We start from the raw sequence: 19,800 nt of genomic DNA, 5'->3' as shown, positions 1-19,800 counted from the left end.
TATAAAATGGGTCTTTTATGTAACTTATTTTATATGTAAGTGATGGTTTTGCAGTAAACTAAATACTAAAAATAACTTTTACATGTAAAATATTTTTCATCACACCCACTTACATCAAACCAAACAGGCCCTAACTGATGATCATTAAAGGCTTTGGTTTTTTTCATCATTTTAATTTTTTTTAAATTTAACCGCATATAAAGCACAACTATTTTTTTAAATGATATACATGATTGTTTTTTAAAAATACATAAAATTAAACGATCTTTTAAGGATGCACACAATATACTAACCCTAAAAAAGTTTTATAAAAATAAAATAAAATTTTACAAAATCATGTTCATAAAAAATAAAAAAATAATTTCATAAAAATATAATCAAATTAAAAAATATTGAATTTAAAAGGGGATGCTTTAAAAACATACAGACCTATTTGGTCACTTTTTTTTTTTAATTTTACATAAAATCAAACAATCAGCTGATCACTTTCATGGTTTTAATTATATTATATTATATTATTTATTTATTCATTTATGATTGTGATTATGATTATTATTATTTCAGATAAATATATAAAGGTCTGGATAAGATCTCATTTTTCATGAAATGGTCCTTTTCTTGGCATTGTAAAGTTGATTGACAGATGGATATGCCAATTTTATAATATTATTTTTTACCCCAAAAAAAAAAACATATGGTTCATGGATATGCCTTTTTTAAAAAAAAATATTTACCAAAATAAGGTCTTTTTATAATGTTATTAGGGATTTTAATGTTGAAATGTTTATTTTAATTAGAATTAATTAAATTTAAAAACTTTCATGTATATCTCAAATAATTGAAGTTTTTCTCATCAACATATTCAATAAAATAATATTGTTTCTAATCAATATTTAAAACATATTTTTATTTTATTTTTAATGATTTAAGATTTTGTTTTTGTCTTCTTATATTATTTTATTTATGTTCTATAAGAAATTATGAAAAAGAACCTTATAAAATTAGTTTTTAGATATTATATAGAACTTTTGAAATTCAAGAATATGTGTAAAACTCCAATGATCATCAAAGGCTTAGGGTTTTTTTAAGAAATGTTTTGTTTAGGGCTTAGGATATGAAAGAACATAATTGATTTTAAAATAAAACTAAAATCATAATTCTACAATAAATAATTATTTTAAAAAAAGGCATTATAAGGGCTCATGGGTTGTTTGAAAAGATCAAAGTGGTCTTTTGCAACTTGAGTCCTTTTATTATTTTTTGTTTGGGGCATACAATATAGAAACCTAAAAATAGATTTAAAAAAATAAATATAATTTTAATTATAATAGTACAAATTAGTATAAAATACAGATGTCAACTTCCAGAGAGATTCTTATACAATTCTATTTTACTACAACTTGTAAATAATATTTAATATTTTATTTAATTTTAATTATTTATACATGTAAAGCTATAAAATAATACAAACCATTTCTTTCCATCCGTGACTTTTTCTTATTCACAACAACATGCATCATCCGGATGACCTAAGTTTTCCAATTTTTTAAAAATACAAACTCAATTTCTCTCTATTTCATATGTTTTATACATTATTTAATTATACTTTATGATTTTTTTTTTAAAATATACATATAAAGATTTGAAATCATTGATTGGTGTCACTCATCCAATTATAAATACAAATATAATATGCACACAATGATTGATGGAGGGGTAATGTTGTAAAATAGTATGGAATTTGCAACGGTAATATATATTTTTAAAAATTAATATTGTTTGTCACGTGGGCAGATTTCACTTATTAATTCACACCCAACAAAAAGCTATCTCATGCATGTGCCTACTCTTTAATAATAAAAAAACAAAAATGTACAGGGCACGGCAGAGCTTAGCATTGCAGAGGGGGTAAAAACAAAAAAAAAACAGGACAGCTCAGGCCAGAGCTGACAATTGCATAGGGCGGGGAGGTAAAGACAAAAAAGCACAGGACAAGCTGGGAGCTGAGCGGTGTTATCAGCCGGGGATCGTACGTGCCCATTGACTAGGTCGACCCGGTGTACTAAGCCGGTCAGATCTCTAATTGGACAAGACTATAATCAATCCCGGTGTGATCAGGTGTGGCCGGGGAGTTTAGATGACTCGTAGGGTTAATGCTTTATTTATAAAATGACATTTTCATCCTTTAATTTTTATAACTTTTTGTTATGTATTGGATTGAGTTGGTTTGATTAAATTTGAAATTTCACTTTATAGATTCATATGATATTGTGTTGTGTTTTGTTATGTATGGAATATTTGATGAGGTTTGATATTAGGTTGAGTCTATTATGTCATAGAGCTGAATTTTTGAAATTTTATTATGTATCGGTTTTAACTTTTTATCATTTTGTCATGTATTTTTACAATTTATTTTTTGTCCCTTCAAATTATTTATTTGATAACAAATAATAAATAAATGTTATATATTATTATAGAATTAAAAACTAATTTATAATTTTAAAAATAATATTTAAAAATAATTTTATTAACCTGGCATTGACCAGTATGACCCGGCATTGAACCAGTTGACCCGAGACCAAGCCTCAGACCGGGTCGATGTTCAGCAGCTTTGATAACATTGGAGTCTGAGAATCGCCCTGTGGGTGAAAAGACAAAAAGCACGCAGGACGTGCCAGAGCTGAGAATTGCGGAGGGTAAAAAATTGAAAACATAGTATTACCTCATATTTTTGTTTTTTTACAATAGAAAGACAGAGTGGGGATCCGTGTATAACTGTGGCTGAAATTTCATTTGGTTTGTTCGACTTCAGTTCTGCCGGTTTCGTAATACGGTGAGAATCTCTTCGTTGCTATCATTTTGACGATTCTGCGGGTGTTTATTTTGGAGTGTTTTTGTGGTAATAATAGATGTAAATTTATTTCAGGAAACGAGTCTGGGTGAAGTTTATCATACCCGAAATATATAAGTCGGTTTTCTCAAAGCGAGAAAATGAAGTTGATTTCCAGCTCAGATTGGTCAGTACACTCATCTTTTGCTATATTTTCTGTTTAACTCTATATACTGTTTAACTCTTTGCTATTCTCTGTTTAAATATATTACATATTTATTTAATAATTGTCGTCTCCGTTTAAATTTGTCTTTACCTGTTTAACTATTCATATTAACGTGTAAATTTTTAAAGTCTCTGCATAAAATATTGATCTTGTTCGTTTGAACTGAAGTGTTGGCAGGTGGCAGGTGGCAGGTGGCAAGGTTATGGTATCCCGTGCTTAAAAATTAATGACAGCATTAATTCTTGTGCTTGGCGTGATATAAATATCGAACACCCGTTCGTTGTGATCGAGTCGATCTCGGTCCGAGCATGCGTTTCCTTTTTCTCGGATGTGAGCGTCGACCTGCTTGTAGACTTCCACACCATAAATAACAAGGAAGAACCTTTCCGCTGGACGAGCCACTCCTCGTGCGTCCTCATCCTCATCCTCCGCCTCCTCCTCCTCCTCCTCATCTACGCTTGCTTGTGTGTGTGATATTGGCAGGTCGGGGCGAAAATTCGAATATCAAATCTATCTTAAAGGATGTCTCATGATCCTCCTCGTCTTGAGAATCGATCAGTGGTAATCACGCAACCAAGTTAAGCTATCTTTTCTTGCTGAATCGGAGAGTTCTCCGGTGGATGGACATGCAAGCCGATTAGCGCATTTCGACTTGGGTAGAAAAGAAAGATTTCCTTATTGCGTGATTCAGGAGGATTCTCTAGCGAAGGAAGATCGCGAAACATCATTTAAGGCGAGTTGATATTTATCAGCTGGAGAATTGTTCTTACACTTCTAGAACCTTCGGTGCGATGCACAAATATTACTGCGTGTTTAACTCTCGGGATCTCAGCTTAGTGTGAGACTCATGACACACTTGATTAATCAGGCGTTTTTATATAAATGTGTTTGCTTAACCTTTTTAATGCAATAGCGGCTCTACATTGTGGGAAGTTCAAGTTGATGCGCATGTTATCAGACCATGCAGAGAGCATTCAAATGTCACGGATACTTGGTGAGTCGAGCCGAAATCTTAATGAGCCGAGCGGTCGATGGCAGAGTGATCAGGTCGGAGAGAGGCGTTTTTAAATGTTTGTAAAATGCTTTATTTTAAATGAAACGAAGCTTATTTTGGTGTGAACTTATGATATTTAATCAGATTCTCCATTCTAAATGTTTTAGAATCCAAACAAACAAAACTTATTGTAGGTGTCGATTTGGATAACTTGTGAAATTTAAAGCAGAGACGTATTAGTAAAAACAATTTGAGAAACAAAAAGCGTGTTGTAAACAAAACGAAAAAGTTAAAGCGATATATCGATTTACTCTTTAAATAATGATATGGTGCTTTGAAAGCAAATACATAAAGATGTTTTACAAAGCAGTGACCCGGAGGTACCCATCTTGATGCGATGTCAGTTGAAAAACATTCGATTTAAACAATAACATTTATTTTTAAAAAGCAGTTAAATCGCTATATTTAAAATGGTTTTATATATTATTTAAATGATATAGAATTTATTTAACTTGAGATTAACTGTTAGTTTAAAGACTATATGCATTGGTTTTAAACATAAAAAGCAGCGTTTAAAGCATGAGACTCATGATAAGGTGAGAACTTTCATTCGAGCGATGACAATATTACCTTACTGTGAATGTTGATTTACACTTAACATTTAGTGTTACCCTTTAAAACTATCCATATTTGTTTAATTAAAATTATCTGTCTTTAAATATTAATTTGATCGTTTAAATATTTTACCTTCTTTAGTTTAAACAAGTTTTTACCAATTATTTAACTATCTTTGTCTTTGTTTAACCTTATTTTGCCAGGGTTCGAGTTGATGCGCGTGTTATGTGACGTGAACGAAGCGAGACAAATGGAGGGTCTACTTGTCGGAGCTACATTCGAAGGTGAGATAATTCGGGGATAGCCGAAATCTTCGTGTTGGTGGGTGTGTGTGGATGATCGTTCAGTGATCGACCGGTCTGCGACAACTACGTGGATCTTACCCGACGAACTTGTTCAGTATCGAAGGCTTGACGGTTGTGGTTTCCATGCGAACACGCTTGGAAAACGCGATAATGCGGAGCGAGACCATGCTTAAGTCAATTTATTAGCAGTGTCCATGGCGATAATTCAATTAAGTGGTATAAAGGAAACTATTCAACCTGCCGGCGATGTGAAGCGCCTTGACGAAATCGTGAGCCGTTTCCGGCCAAATGCAGTGCGAGAAAGGGCGGCTAGGCGTCTAGGCCGAAAGAGGATTTGAGTCGTGGCGTTTGATAGTCAAAGTGGTTACATTGCGGTAGCCCGTGGATCGGTCGCGATCGTGATCTTCTGATAGCAGTCATGAGCTAGGCGTTGTAAAATAGCTGACTTCTAAGAAACAATCCGAGATTGAGGTGAGAACTTTTCATATTTAAGCAGATAAACTCTTGATTCTTTATAGTGAGCGCATTTTATTTCAAGCGAGACGGTGTTATTGTAAGCGGAGGAAACTATAATTTTAAATATTTCACACCGATATTTAGCGATGGTGAGTAAATTTAAACAATAGGCAGAAATGTAAAGCGATGACACTCGTAAGTCAAACAGTAAATGAAATTGAATGGAATTTAACTTTACTTTCTGATTGAAAACAAACAAAATTTACATTGAGATATACAAGTCATATGTTCTTGACAAAAACAATGAATTGAATTTGTCTGGTTTACGTTTCCGAAAACAAAATTGGCGTGACAGCGTACTACTGAAGTCGTGTTCTTGAGCAAAAATAACTAGTTTGTGATACTTTCTCATGTATCTGCATTTTGCCTCCACTGCCTCATAAGTGTCACGGAAATATACTTTAATCTCGCGGTAAGGAGCGGCGATGATGCACACTGTGGCCGTAGCTTCTCGCTTCATGTTCACTTTACTCGATAAACCGCATAACATAAGGCCATGCATGATCGGCGGCTTCACTTGTTTAGTGATGAGGGTTTCCATGTAGAGATGTGCAGTGGAGGTACTGATGCGCGTGAGCTCGCGAACTCCATGCTCCAGCCTTAATTGTCGAATGGATTCCAGTCATCGAGATATGCGAGTTGATATTAGAATACCGAATTAGTACACAAACACTAATAGTCGGACAGCCAATTAAAGAACTTCACCCATTATCCAGCTAGCGTCTTTATCGCCGTACCCAGCGTGAAGAATAAATACGTATATTCTTGTTGTTTATCGTTTATCGAGGACGACTGACGTGGAATTGGCGTTCGTGATTACTAAAGGGAGGATGATAATTTGAACTTCATATGAGGTGCGTACATACATCTCCGATCCTTAGCTGTGGATTTGTTTTCACTTATCGTCGTCCTTGCTGTAAGCGCAGCAGTAGCGGTGATCTGCGCTGATGGAGGAAGCGCTTCTTGTAGAGGATAGCGCTGGTCGATTGACTTTTTGTATTATGCATACGAGGCGTCCGTCAGCGTCAATACGTGACCGTCTCGCTTCCCCTCGGCCCGACCAAGTATAATTTGTCACGTTAGTGATAGCGGTGTCATTGTCGTTCCACCACGGCGGTCTTGAGTTAGCGATACTGGACATCAAAATTAAACCATAGTGTAAATGGTTAAAGCCGATATTATCGATTTCGAAATGACCTTATAAATAATTAAGCGATTAAGTAGAAATTAAATGATAATATATAAACATTTTAAACGCTATCATAAAAAACTTTAAAACTATCATAAAACTTTAAACCACAATCCAACGAAGCGGTTGGGAAGATCTCATCAACTCCACAGTGTATTTGTTAAAACAGCGATTGGACAACCCATTTCTTCTTGAATAAAACAAAACCATCTCATCCCATTGTTGATTGTATGATAAATTCTCTCGGTGCTCGATCGAGGAATGCTTCGCATGAGCCCTTTATCGTTGAGCCTTCCGCGGTGTTGCACAGCGGCCATCTTCCCCTTCGATGCGAGGGCCGGCAGCGTGTTCAGCGAGACGCATCCGCACGTGGTTATTTGACTGGGATTGTATACCGCGCTTCGATCTTGAGGAGACGGCGGTGGCAGCGTCAGCGCGAGGCAGCATCCTTACATGGTTGTTGTTGTTTGGCAAGTTGTGTCCTGCCCGATGCGGTCTTGTCGACCCGCAGCCCTGGCGTAGCAGATTGACGATCACTTCTCGGCCGTGGCCCGCAGTAACTTGTTTTGTCTCGGTCCAGGCCAGCGCCAAGCTTGTTTTATTCTTGATTGTGTCCATCTTTGATGCCCTCACTCCTCGGCTACCGTTCCACCGGGTTTCGTTAACGATCTTCTCCAACCGCCGCGACCACATCATCTGATGTCCTCGCGTCGTAGCCAGCATCATCAGCGGCGGACTCGATGCGGCGTATTGGGTAGTGGTGTATTATTTCATGTGTTGCGGCGGTGGGGGCAGGCGGGCCTATTCTCCTCTTTGGTCTCAGAGTCTTGGCCATCTTGGAATAACCCGGCTCGATATGACTATCGCCATTATTCCAAATTCCGGCGCCTGGGTAAATCACGAATTAACCCCGTTTCTTTGCGAGGGGCGGCGGTCGATTAGCGAACTTTCTTCTAGTACTCAACATGGCCTGACAATCGGCTTCGGTCGTCAATATATGACTTCCTTTTACATAAGAGTTACGTGCTACCGTAGATAGGTTAATTACATTTTACCTTTGATCGGATACATAGTTAAAATGCCGGCCAGGTCGGGAGGGTACATGATGAGGGCCCCTTCGTTATCGTGGTAGAGTTGTGTTGCGATGGCCGGGGTGGGGAGAGACTTCTCGGCGTGGGGAATGCGTGCAGCGTGGTGGGTACAGGCAGGAGGAAACTGTGAGATTGTTGTGGCGCGCATTAGAAATTTGTCCTACCGTCACCGCCTTGACCAGTGGTTACAGGCTTGATAGCATATATGCTCCAGGTGGTTGATCTAATAAATATTTCTTCTTGACATTCGGAACCCATTCGAAACTAAGCATATAAACAGTGATTAATTTCAGTAAAATTAATCATTTTAATATAAAACTATATTTAAGCGAGTTTTTATATATTTAATGATATAGGAGAATATATTTAAGCGGAAAAGAAACTATTTAAACCTTGTAAGATAAATTTTAAATTTGTAAATATAATAAGTTAAGCAGCCTAAATAATATGTTTAAACATTAAGACTTATGTTAACCTTGTTGTCCATGATTTATTACCTCTTTTCCTTGAGGCGATAATATTTGTGGTTTCTCTTAAAATCGCCTTAGGTAACTACTTTCGTAGTAGCGTAGCATCCTTTAGGATCTTCTTAGAAACATAAGCATTCTTTCTACATTGGTGACTCTGGTAAAACGGACGTTAAGCAGCGGTAAGCAGCCCTTAATATACCATGTGTTGGTGATGCTTCTTCCGGTAGCATCTATCTTGCGCTCGGCGGTACGCTTGTGGAATGTCCTCCATGCAGCCACTTATCGTCGCTTCGCCCATAGTGTCTCGCCCCGTGGCGGGTAAGATCGTCCCGACATAATCCAGATATTTCGGGCAAGGCGTGATGTGTTTGGAAGAGGATTGTACCGTGGTCGCTGATGGGAGTTTGACAAATTAACTATGCCACTCTATCGAACAAGTTGCGAAGTGCTCTTGATAGAGTCTGTCTCAAGTAGGTTTGATAAATACCTCCATTCGAGGCAGTAGGTTTCTTGATACGAAACAAACTTCCGTACGTCATCGTACCTGCCCCTGTAATAGAGAATCAAGAGCAGGGGGCCACATCTTGAGGGCTGAAACTCACTTAATTTCCCAGATCCACGAATTTTTTTGAATTAGGTAGTGATGCCTTTACTGAAGTAGAGAATCAGAAGGGACCCTCTCTTGGTACATATAGCTTCATTCGATTAATCTCTTACAAACTGGTGTCCTTCGGATGATGATCTTCCGATTATGTCGGTCGTGGTATGCTGATTCCACACAAGGTCGCTCTTACCGGTGTCAAGCTAGCATATTACACGTTAACTAGGATTGTTGCCCGGCAATCTGAAACTTCAAGCAAATATAACACATTATTTGTCACGATGTTCACTTTGAAATGTTTAGCGAAATATAAGGTTTTTAAGCATAACTTTCCCGGTTATTAGCGAGATATGGATTGTTAAATGAGGCAGTTTATTAAGCAGGCGAGCGTGCCATGGAATAACAAAATTTAAGCATAACATCTCATTTCTTAAGCGTAAACCTCGTTTGTAAAAGTACTGACCATATGTCGGAGTAGAAGGGGAAGTATGGGGTATAAATATTACCTGAGAGTCCTTAGCGATCGAAAAAACTATTTCGATATGGTGTATACAGAGCGAAAATGCAAAGTGGTAAAACCCTGGCATTTGCCTTGAACTAGCGAAACCCCGGTAAAATCCCTGGACTTGATGTCTTAGAAGCTGACAGGCAGCAAGAAACCGAAAAATGCTGCTGACAACGAGGCAGTTAACATAAAACCCGTACTCACATTACCTTAGATTTAAAGGCGGTGAAATCTTGTTACTTATGGGGACTTCTCTTTGAGATCTTGGTGGAAGGGAAAAGCTGCGTTACGGAGGGCTTAGGTAGAGAAACTGAAACCAGAACCGACTTACAGTGGAGGCGAGTTGGGGAAAAGCAGTGAGGCTCAGTGGGGTCGTCTGCTTGGGGTTGCCACCTCGAGAGCCTCCCCCACCTGACCTATATCACTTGAAATGGGCAGTGGCCTAAACTTGTCTGAGGACTTCGTCAGGAATTTGAAAGTAAAACCATCAGATTTACATGCTTTTGGGGTTTGAAAAACATAGAGTTTAAAGGAAAGGGGTTTTTAGGGATGCAGTAGCAGGGAGTGTTTTAGCGATTTCCTGAACTTTGAGGGGTTTTAGCGATTTCAGCAAAAAATAATGATAAGCCCACCTCGTATTTTCTTTTTTATAAATTAGAAAGATGGTGAGGGATCCCACAGGTGGGGAACACTCTCCCATGATCAGTGGATGGGGATGGGGATGGGAATCCGTTATAACAAGGAATAAATGGGAAGTGCTCCGGGATATCAGCAGGGGTGTAGATTTCTGGGAGGACATTCCCAGCCCGCCCCGATTTTTCACCATCCCCCGACCCGGTCGAACCGAATATGAAATTTTTCCCAATTTAAAAGGATTTTTGAGGGATTGAGGGATTCCCAGGCCCGAATAACAATTAAAAGTATTGTGTGTGCTGAATTTTAAAATATATTTGTATATAATAATTTTCTAGAAATCAATGAAAATTTAGCAACTCCACTAAAGCGAAAAGGCACTAAAAACATTCATCTCATAGAAAAAAAAAATAAAATGAAGCATTCAATAGTCTTTGTTATCTTCAACACTATTTTATAGTAAAGACACAAAATCATTGAAAATACAAATAACTGAAATGCATTTATCTCTAAATCAATTTTTATTTGTTTGTTTATATTTTGGTGGTTTATTTGATTTTTATAAGAAAGGAATTTAAATTAATAGTTATTTAAAAATAGTTTGTTATATATATTGATCCTTATCAATCCTTCATCACATTTAATATAGAGGTATTGTACAATGACTTTCAGTACTAAATTACTAATCAATTCTATTTCTTATTGTTCTAAAATAATGTTTTATTTTATTTAAACATAAATCGTAACTTTCTTTTTATTTATGATATTGAGACTCTATTCATTTAATTTTTTATACTAATATTCATTAATTATTAATAATTTTCTAATTAAATAAATATGTAGGTTTTATTTAATTTTTATTTACATATTTCATATTTATAATATAATATATGTAACCTGTATTTAAATTAAATATTTACTATTTGAGACTGGTATGAGGTATTCCTACGGCCCGGCCCGGCCCCGGCCCGACCAGGCGGGGAATTTTCGGGCCCCGGCCCGGCCCGATCAGCCAGAAAGGGGTTTGCCGGGCGGAGGAGTGAGAATCGGGTTCCCGTTGGTAGGGACCCGATGTTATCCTAGGTGACTACGTTCTGGCGCCGTCCCAGGGCTGCGTAGCTAAAGTCATTGTGTACCAAACTGACGGAGAAAGGGTTAACGGCGGAAAGGCTTCTCCTTATGGTGCTTTTAAGATTGACCATTTTTTGGTTGAACCGCATTAAGTATTACACTAATTTTAACTTTTATTATTATTATTATTATTATAAAAATAAATAAAATAAAAATAAATCACTCATCTCAACTAATGCTGGTAGGCGGAGGGTATTTGATCTATGGTAGGATGTGTAATCGATTGTAGGCATAATAGGCGGCCCAGGAGTAGTTGGGAGCTCAAGCTTTTGGAGCTAAAAGGGTCGGTGCTTGATACTCCTCTCAAATTCCCGATCATTGTATTTATTTTATAGCTCGAAGATGGTGCGATACACTAATCGGGCGCTCGCTCGATGAGCTCGAAAGTCGACTTGGTTCTTATACTCGGAGTTCGAGCTGGGTTGGCGAGGTCAAAAGGATAAAGCAGTAATTTTACCAATAAATCTAATCGATCGACTGCAAGATTCAGAAGCTCAACTCGACCATGGTAGGCCAAGTTTACGAGTTTTCATGGATTGAGCCCGAATATCTTACTAGTAGAGGTGTATCATCTACACCCCTAAGCCATGGGCTACTCATGTTTCATTGGGGTTGAAATTTAAAAAATAAATTTTTAAAATTCCAATAATTAATAATACAAGCTCCCTCACACATGTTGCGCCTATAAATGACCACTTACAGACCCTGCTTTAAGTCCGCCAGCCTCACCTGAGAACCATTGACAATGGCCTCAGTCTCAACCAATTTCCATATCTCCCCACCACTTTGTCCTTAACTAGTTCCACGTTACTTCATTATTAGCTGCAGGAGAAAACCAGCATGGTTTCCTTTTCCTTCTAATATGACACTCATCCTACCAAGTAGCAAACAAGTACTCAAGAAGAACAAGTGGTAGAGGTGGCAACGTTGTGTGTGAGGAGGGAGAGTATCTCGGTCCAAGCCGGTGCTCCTCAGACCACTACTTTAATTTTGGCTAGCCAACCCAGCTTTTGGCAGGAGCAAACTTCCCTCCATGGCTTTGGTGCCGCACGACTGCTTGTCAGGTTGTTTTCTCGCAATTTTTAAGTATTTAAAAAAAACAAGAAAAAAATTTTTGTTGAAGAGTTCATAGTAATCAAGTAATATAATTTTTTTAAATAATAAAACGAGGGAGAAAAGCATTATCATAAACACAAGCATGGTGGTAATGGATTTTTACTTTTATTTTGTAAGAGTTATGGACAACTGATATGAACCTTGAGTTTTAGCCAAGAGGATGTTTTTTTTTAATAAATTGGTGACAATACCTTTTAATTTTTTTGCATTGTGTTTGAGAGATGTCGGGCATTTCGAGGGCTCCGACAATGATGCCTTAGCCCTTTGGTATCACGCTTCAGTTCCCAAAATGATATTTTGCTATTGATTTTGCACTAAAAATATTTACATATATATATATATATATATATAATGTACGTTTTTTCACACATGTCCTCAAATTTTAAATCTAAGTAAGTTGATTATCAACCGTCAAATCATCAATCGTTACTATTACCAACTGCCAAAAAAAATCCCTTCCCCATTCTCCGGCCTCCCCCTTCCACCCAGCCTTTTCATATTTTTTTAAATATATTTTTTAATTTTTAATTTTTTTATCTTTATATATTTGTATATTTGTATATTTTCATTATTTTTTATATTTTATTTTTTCATTTGAATGATTTATTTATTTCTCATTTATTAGATGTTTTCTTGAGTTTGCTATTTTTAAATTTTTTGAGAAAATTTGTAAAAATATGTATGATTGATTTAGTGATTTCAGAAATATTAAAGCTTTAATTTAATAATAAATATATATATTTAAAATTATTATTAATTTAAATAGAAGTTTAAACGAAAGTTATTATTTTTCAATAATATTTAATATCAGTTTATTTTGTACTTGATAAGATCTTAAATGTAAATAATATATAAATATTAATTTTTTAAAAATTTAATTAAATGAATTCAGATAAATTATTAAATTACACATGTTCCGCAAATGAGAATTATTTTAATTTAAAATATTATCTATATTTTTACAATTATGAATCGGAATAACATCAACTCAACGGTAAAGCCAATAAAGCAATTACTTTAGGCACTTTATTTTTTTTTTAAAATCCACATCTTTAAATTTTTTTTAATAATAATTTTAAAAATTCAAAATTTGAAAGACTACCAATAATTATTATAATACAAAAATATTTTAATTTAATATTTAATCAATATAATTTAATCCTAGTTAATTTTTAACTTTTAAAATAATTCATTAAGATATTAAATATTTTATTTTAATGCTTGATCAGTCATTATCTTATAATAACTTTTCAAATTCATACAATTATACATATTGAACTTCGTCGTTTGTTTACTCGAAATTAATATAGTATTTATTTCTTTTAATTATAAATAAAAGAGTTTTATAGTTTTATATTATTTTAATTTTTATTAGTTTTTCTTTTTTTTGAGTTTTATCCCTTTAATTTTTAAATATATCCATTTATATTGGGTTTAGTAATTATTATGAAAAATAAATAAACATCTCAAATAAGTATTTATTAAAAAAAAATCTAAATAAATTTAATTTTATTAAATAAATTAGAGTATTCTAAAAACCTATAAACTAAAGTATTTTAAACAACCGTAAATCAAAATCATAAAAAAAATCTAAATTTTATAAAATAATTAATTTGAAAAAAAGAATTATTCCTTAAATTTTCTTATCATAAAAAATTAAATGATATTTTAAAATTAAATTTAAAATTTCATTAATTATTATCCTAAAACTTGTAGCTCACCCCATAAACAATACTCTCCCATCCCAATGCTTATCATTTTCATCCTTACTCGAACTCATACTTTTCAAATTGGGATGTCTGTAACTGGATATCCTCATATGATCTTTGCATATATAAATCCCAGAGTTTGGTTTGAGCATGCAGATGTTCGGCCGATCATCATCCACCGTCACGGCCGGTTGTTTGCTTATGTAAACATCAGACAACTTGCTTGTTTTCTTGTTACAAAGCAGTTCTTTGCGCAACACTGTAGCATATACACTTGTAACGGTCTACTACGCTTATAACGACACACCGTTGTGATTTTACTATCGCGCATTTCTTTATGTCGTCCCTGGATGAATCGAGCTCCTGCGGGACGATTGGCCCTCACTAGATATATATATATATATATAAAATATGTGCGCGTGCATCATGTTGTTGTTGCAGATAGAAGGAGCTTGGAATGAAGGGAGGGGAGAGGGGCCAGCATTTTGGGACACTTTCGCCCAACATCACCCTAGTATATATATATTTATATCTTGCAATGAATAATGAACACCTCTTCTTCTTAATGCAGTAGTTAATATAAGAATAAATAAGATTGAACTTATTAATTAACAAGAAAATATTTGTATAATAATCACTGGGTTTGATTTTCTATTTTTATTATAACCCCAACAAAAAGAAAGGTAATCTAACCAATATACTGGTCTAAAAACTATATTTATATATGCAGTATATATATATTAAACAGAAGGCCACTAAAAGAAATTAAAAGATCAACCTATCTTTTACAATTTCTTTTCTTTCCTTATTTCAAGTTGATTTGTAATCAAAAGAAATATAAATAAATATATAAGTAAATGAATGAAAAATAAAATGGAATAAATAAAAGTGTTTTTAGTAGGTTAATCTAATTTTTAAACTAGTTCTGAAACTAGTTTCAGTGGCAATATATATATATATATATATATATATATATTAATATAATTCAATACAACTATAAAAATACCAAACAGAAAAACTCCTTTGTATTTATAACAACATTTATTAAATTTATTATGAGCATGTTTAATTATTTTTATAAATATTTTGCGGAAAAAATTGATGACAGGAGTAATGGAAATATTGCAGTGGATTCATATCATCGATACAAAGTATTTCTACTTACAATATATATATATATATATATACATTTTCGGGTCTTACAAAAAATAATCTTCATAATTTATATTTTTGCCAATTTTTTATTTAATTTTTAAGTTCTAACTATTCACAGGAAGACGTGAAGCTGTTGAAGGACATGAACGTTGATTCCTATAGATTCTCCATTTCATGGTCAAGGATTCTACCAAGTATGTATTTATTACTTAATCTTGTTATAATCTCTAAAATCCTATTTCCTTAAGTTAATTAAATTTTTAAAATTTATTTCTGCTAATTTTTATCAGAGGGATCACTGAAAGGTGGCATTAATCAAGAAGGAATCAACTACTACAACAATCTCATCAATGAATTAATCAAAAATGGTTTTGTAGCTTCACATTTTTGTATTTTTTAAAAGCCTTAATTCCTTAATTAATTACATATTTAATCCATTTTAATTTTATGACTAAACAGGCATCACACCTTATGTCACACTGTTCCATTGGGATGTACCTCAAGCTCTTGAGGATGAATATGGAGGCTTTCTCAATAAAAAGATAATGTAAATCATATTATAAAATTCATGATTGATTGAGAAAAAAGGAGTGTTAAACATCACTAATCAAAGGCTTTAATCAGGTTTGATTTTAAGGACTATTGTGAAATTTGTTTTCAAAGAGTTCGGGACAGAGTTAAGCATTGGATCACTTGAATGAGCGTGGGAGTTTTTGAGTATGGGATACGGTCTTGGACGGCACGCGCCTGGACGGTGCTGGAAGTTGGATGGTTGCTCAGTCGGTAACTCACTCACCGAGCCTTATATTGTCTCGCATAATTTACTGCTCGCTCACGGAGTGCCTCGACCTTTTACAAAGAGACAAGTATCAGGTAATGTAACAGTATAAATAGTCTCACAATAAGTTAATTTGGTGAATATAAATATGAATTTCTCGTTCCAGAGAACGCAAGGAGGACAAGTTGGGATCACTTTGAATTGTATGTGGTATGTTCCTTACGACAAGTCACACAAACATGTCGAGTCGGCAACCCGAGCTTTGGATTTCATGCTTGCATGGTTAGTTCTACATGTATGTATGTATATATAATAAGTAAAAACTTAGAACTTTATGTTTGATGATTATTGCTCATATTTTGGTAAGGTACTTGGATCCATTGTTGTATGGAGATTATCCATTTAACATGAAAGCTATAGTGAAGCATAGACTGCCTACATTCAGTAAAGAAGAAGCAGATATGATAAAAGGATCATATGATTTCATCGGTATTAATTACTATACGGCGAGATATATCATTGAAGTTCCATTTTCTCATGATAACCCTCCTTACCTCCACATCAATGAATCATATGCCACAATGTTAGGCAAGTTCTTCTTTCAAAAATTGAAAGAGTTTTATTTGGATAATTTTTTCTAACTAGTACATTTTAACTTTTACTGCAGAGAAGAAAGATGGGGTTCCTATCGGTAAATGGGTGAGTAATGTTTATCATTAAAAGTAGAGAATGTATATACATATTCATTTATGTTATGAATTTTCAATAAGCAGAATGGAAGCTGGATTTATGTGTATCCGAAAGGACTCAAAGAGCTACTGTTATATATAAAGGAGCAATATGAAAACCCGGCAATCTACATTACTGAGAATGGTAGAGCATTAACCAAATATAATAGAAAAATATAAGAATTAGTATGCTAGTATGTCTAACATTAAATTCTTGTATTTTAACAGGAATTAGCGATGTTGACAACTCTGGCATTCCGAAGGAGGAAGCTCTGGCTGATGAAATCAGAAAGAACTACCTTGAAGTTCATCTAGCTGAAATTTTGGAAGCCATAAGGTAATTGCCAATGTTTTTTCAGCTAAATTTATCTTTATTCCCTTATTCTGTTATGGTAAATATAAGAAAACAATACTAAATAATCATCTTCGAAATGATGTTTATCTGTTTCTGTATATATATGTCTTACATATTCTTCATTCAAGCAAAAAGTAGAAACTTTAAAACATAAATAAGAAGTTCTACTGAAACAATGTTCATCTGCTGATCTATCTCTGTTTCTTCTGTTTTTAAGGAAATACAAGAAATTAAACATCAATAGATTCAGGAACCACACTAAATCAAGTATTCAAAGAAGCTATATTTGTCAGCTGACTTGTCTTGTTAATTATGATCTGCATTTGATGAAATATAAGAAATTAATCAATACAAATATATTCAAGAACAACACTAAACAAGTACTGCAGAAACATCATTCAATAAACACTCAAGAAATTAAAACAGGCAGAGCCAAGAACAGTAGTAATCAACCAAGTATTCACATATCTTCTTTATTTTCTTCATTGAAAACAAAGACAAAGAATTTAATTAAACTACTATTCATTGTTCATGTTAATATAAACACTTGTTAATTAATGATTTCAGGGAGGGAGCAAATGTGAAGGGATACTTTGCATGGTCTCTGATGGACAACTATGAATGGGATAAAGGTTACACAGAGAGGTATGGGCTCAATTATGTGGACTACAACACCTTGGAACGCACACCAAAAGACTCTGCAAAATGGTTCTCTAGATTCCTGCAGCCAAAGCTTCAAAACTAGCCTCCATTGTTACTACTAATGTAATAATGGATGCCTGTTGTACTATCTTTGTCTCTCTTCTTAATGCACTGATTATGCTATTTGTATCTTCAAAATGAGTGGACTATGCTTGTATCCGTCACGGATGGTCGCTTGCCTGTGGGTCCCACTCCAAATAAAATAATATATTAGTATGAGAGAATCAATATAAGTGGGGAGCAAGGTTCAGCATATTCTAGAAAGTGAGACCCATGTGTTATTAAATATATTAGAAACGACAGGTTGCCCACTGTTGACATTTTGACCGTGGGGAAGTGTAGAGACCAGAAGAATATTAAGTATAACACAGGAAGGATATTAAGTATTTATACTCTCGATGAGAAGGAAATGAGTAAATAAGATGGAGAAGGAAGAGATAATGACAGTGTATTTATTATTCCTCGACACGCCTGTCACCGCTTCCTCGTTAAATGTATTCACTGTATATGTCACTACAAAGCAAATTAGGCCTTCACGAGCATCGCGTTTATGTAGCGGCGTTTCACTAAAACGCCGGCAATATATTTCATTTTGCGATGCTTACGTGAAAACGCCACGAAGTTGCTTGGCGGGCTAAAAAATAATTTACCGTGAAAATATTTTCCATTACCGGCATTTGTTTTAAAACGCCGGGAAAGTTTTATACTTTTGGTGGCGTTTTATTGGAAGAAACACCGGAGAACTTCATTTTCGTTACTTACTTATAGTTAATTCATTTTTGTGGCGGCGTTTTGTTATGAAAAATGCCGCAATTAGTATGCAAAGACCGATCTCGCCGAGTCATTGTATATACGGCGTTTATTTAAACGCCGGTAAAGCATCAATGCCCTATTCTAAATCCCTTTCTCTTTGCCCAATATCCCGCATTTCTCTTGTTGAGACCTTCATCTGCGACTTCTATCTTTGTCCGGGAAAGCATCACCGCCTCGAGTTGTTGTCGCTCGAGCGCTGTCGCCGCTGACCGCTTTGCCGCCGCCGACCGCCTCATCGACCTCAGCAGCCTCCTCATGGGAACCAGATCTCGCAATCCTCCATCGATACACGCAAGGCGTGCATTCGTCTTCCCATTTCCTTTCATCTAATTCAAATCGCCGATTGAAACTAATCTCTGTTTTTAGGGTTCTTGTGGTATCTCTTGTTTCATCTCCATTATATGCTTCCTGATGGGGTTGGTTGCCCTCGTGATCATTGTATGCTTGAGTTGTCCTTTTTAGGTTCCCGGGTTTTGAGATGTTCTTAAGAATTTGCTATTGATCCTGAATTTCCGAGTTCTTTATCTATGCCTCTATTCTGTATTTCAAAAGTAGGGTTTTCTCGGTAAGTGTCTTTGTCTTGATGGAACGACTTGATGATTAGCTCGATTTTAATGGGTTAAAGTGATGTATGATCTCATAGAATGCATGTTATTTCCCTGGGTTTGAAGTTCACCATCAATTGATTGCAGAACTCGCTTAACTTTTCTCTTGCAACCTTCACAATGGATGGAGACTTTTAGGGCCAACGTCTTACAAAAAAAAAAATATATATTTTTCCTTGGTGAGATTTTAGTTAACAAGAACCATATTCATTGATTGAGATTGAGGTATAGATACACAGAGTGACAGGAAGCATATCCTTTGTGAGTTTGTTTCTTTTTCCTTTTCTGTTTTTTGGATTTTGTTATCTTCTTGGATTGGAGGCCAAAGAAGGAACTATGAATTTAAAGGAATCTTGTTCTTTCAGCTGTTTCTTGATAACCTATGAATGTGTCAATGATGTTTTCCCTTTTGTTAATTAGAAAGAATTTAATCTTACTATCTTTGATCGAAATATATATAGACATATATAAAGTTGTTTTGGAATTGTGCAGTTGATGACAGCTTGGCATTCAAACTCAAGTCAAAGATGGAACTATTGCATTAGCAAGAGCAACTCTGAAACAGGTTGGATTTAATTCTCTGGTTTAGTTTTTGAAACTTGATTAAATAGAGCATCTAAACTTTTATTTAGTACTTGAGTTTTAAACCGTGTGTTAAATTAATAGATTCAAAAGATGCAATTTTCCATGGTTTGGAAGAGCTTTGAGCTTTGTAGCTTATTGTATTTAGTGT

At 34.8% G+C, this 19,800-nt stretch overlaps 1 pseudogene; it reads left to right on the top strand.

Annotated features, from left to right (window-relative positions):
- The first annotated feature begins 14,357 nt into the window (after positions 1–14,357).
- Positions 14,358–17,877, top strand: LOC120257180 (annotated as a pseudogene).
- The last annotated feature ends 1,923 nt before the right edge of the window (positions 17,878–19,800 follow it).

This window comes from Dioscorea cayenensis, unplaced genomic scaffold (genome assembly GCF_009730915.1).
Source record: "Dioscorea cayenensis subsp. rotundata cultivar TDr96_F1 unplaced genomic scaffold, TDr96_F1_v2_PseudoChromosome.rev07_lg8_w22 25.fasta BLBR01001923.1, whole genome shotgun sequence".
Classification (NCBI taxonomy): domain Eukaryota; kingdom Viridiplantae; phylum Streptophyta; class Magnoliopsida; order Dioscoreales; family Dioscoreaceae; genus Dioscorea; species Dioscorea cayenensis.
Note: the sequence above shows the minus strand (reverse complement) of the source record. Positions and strands in the feature narration are given on the sequence as shown.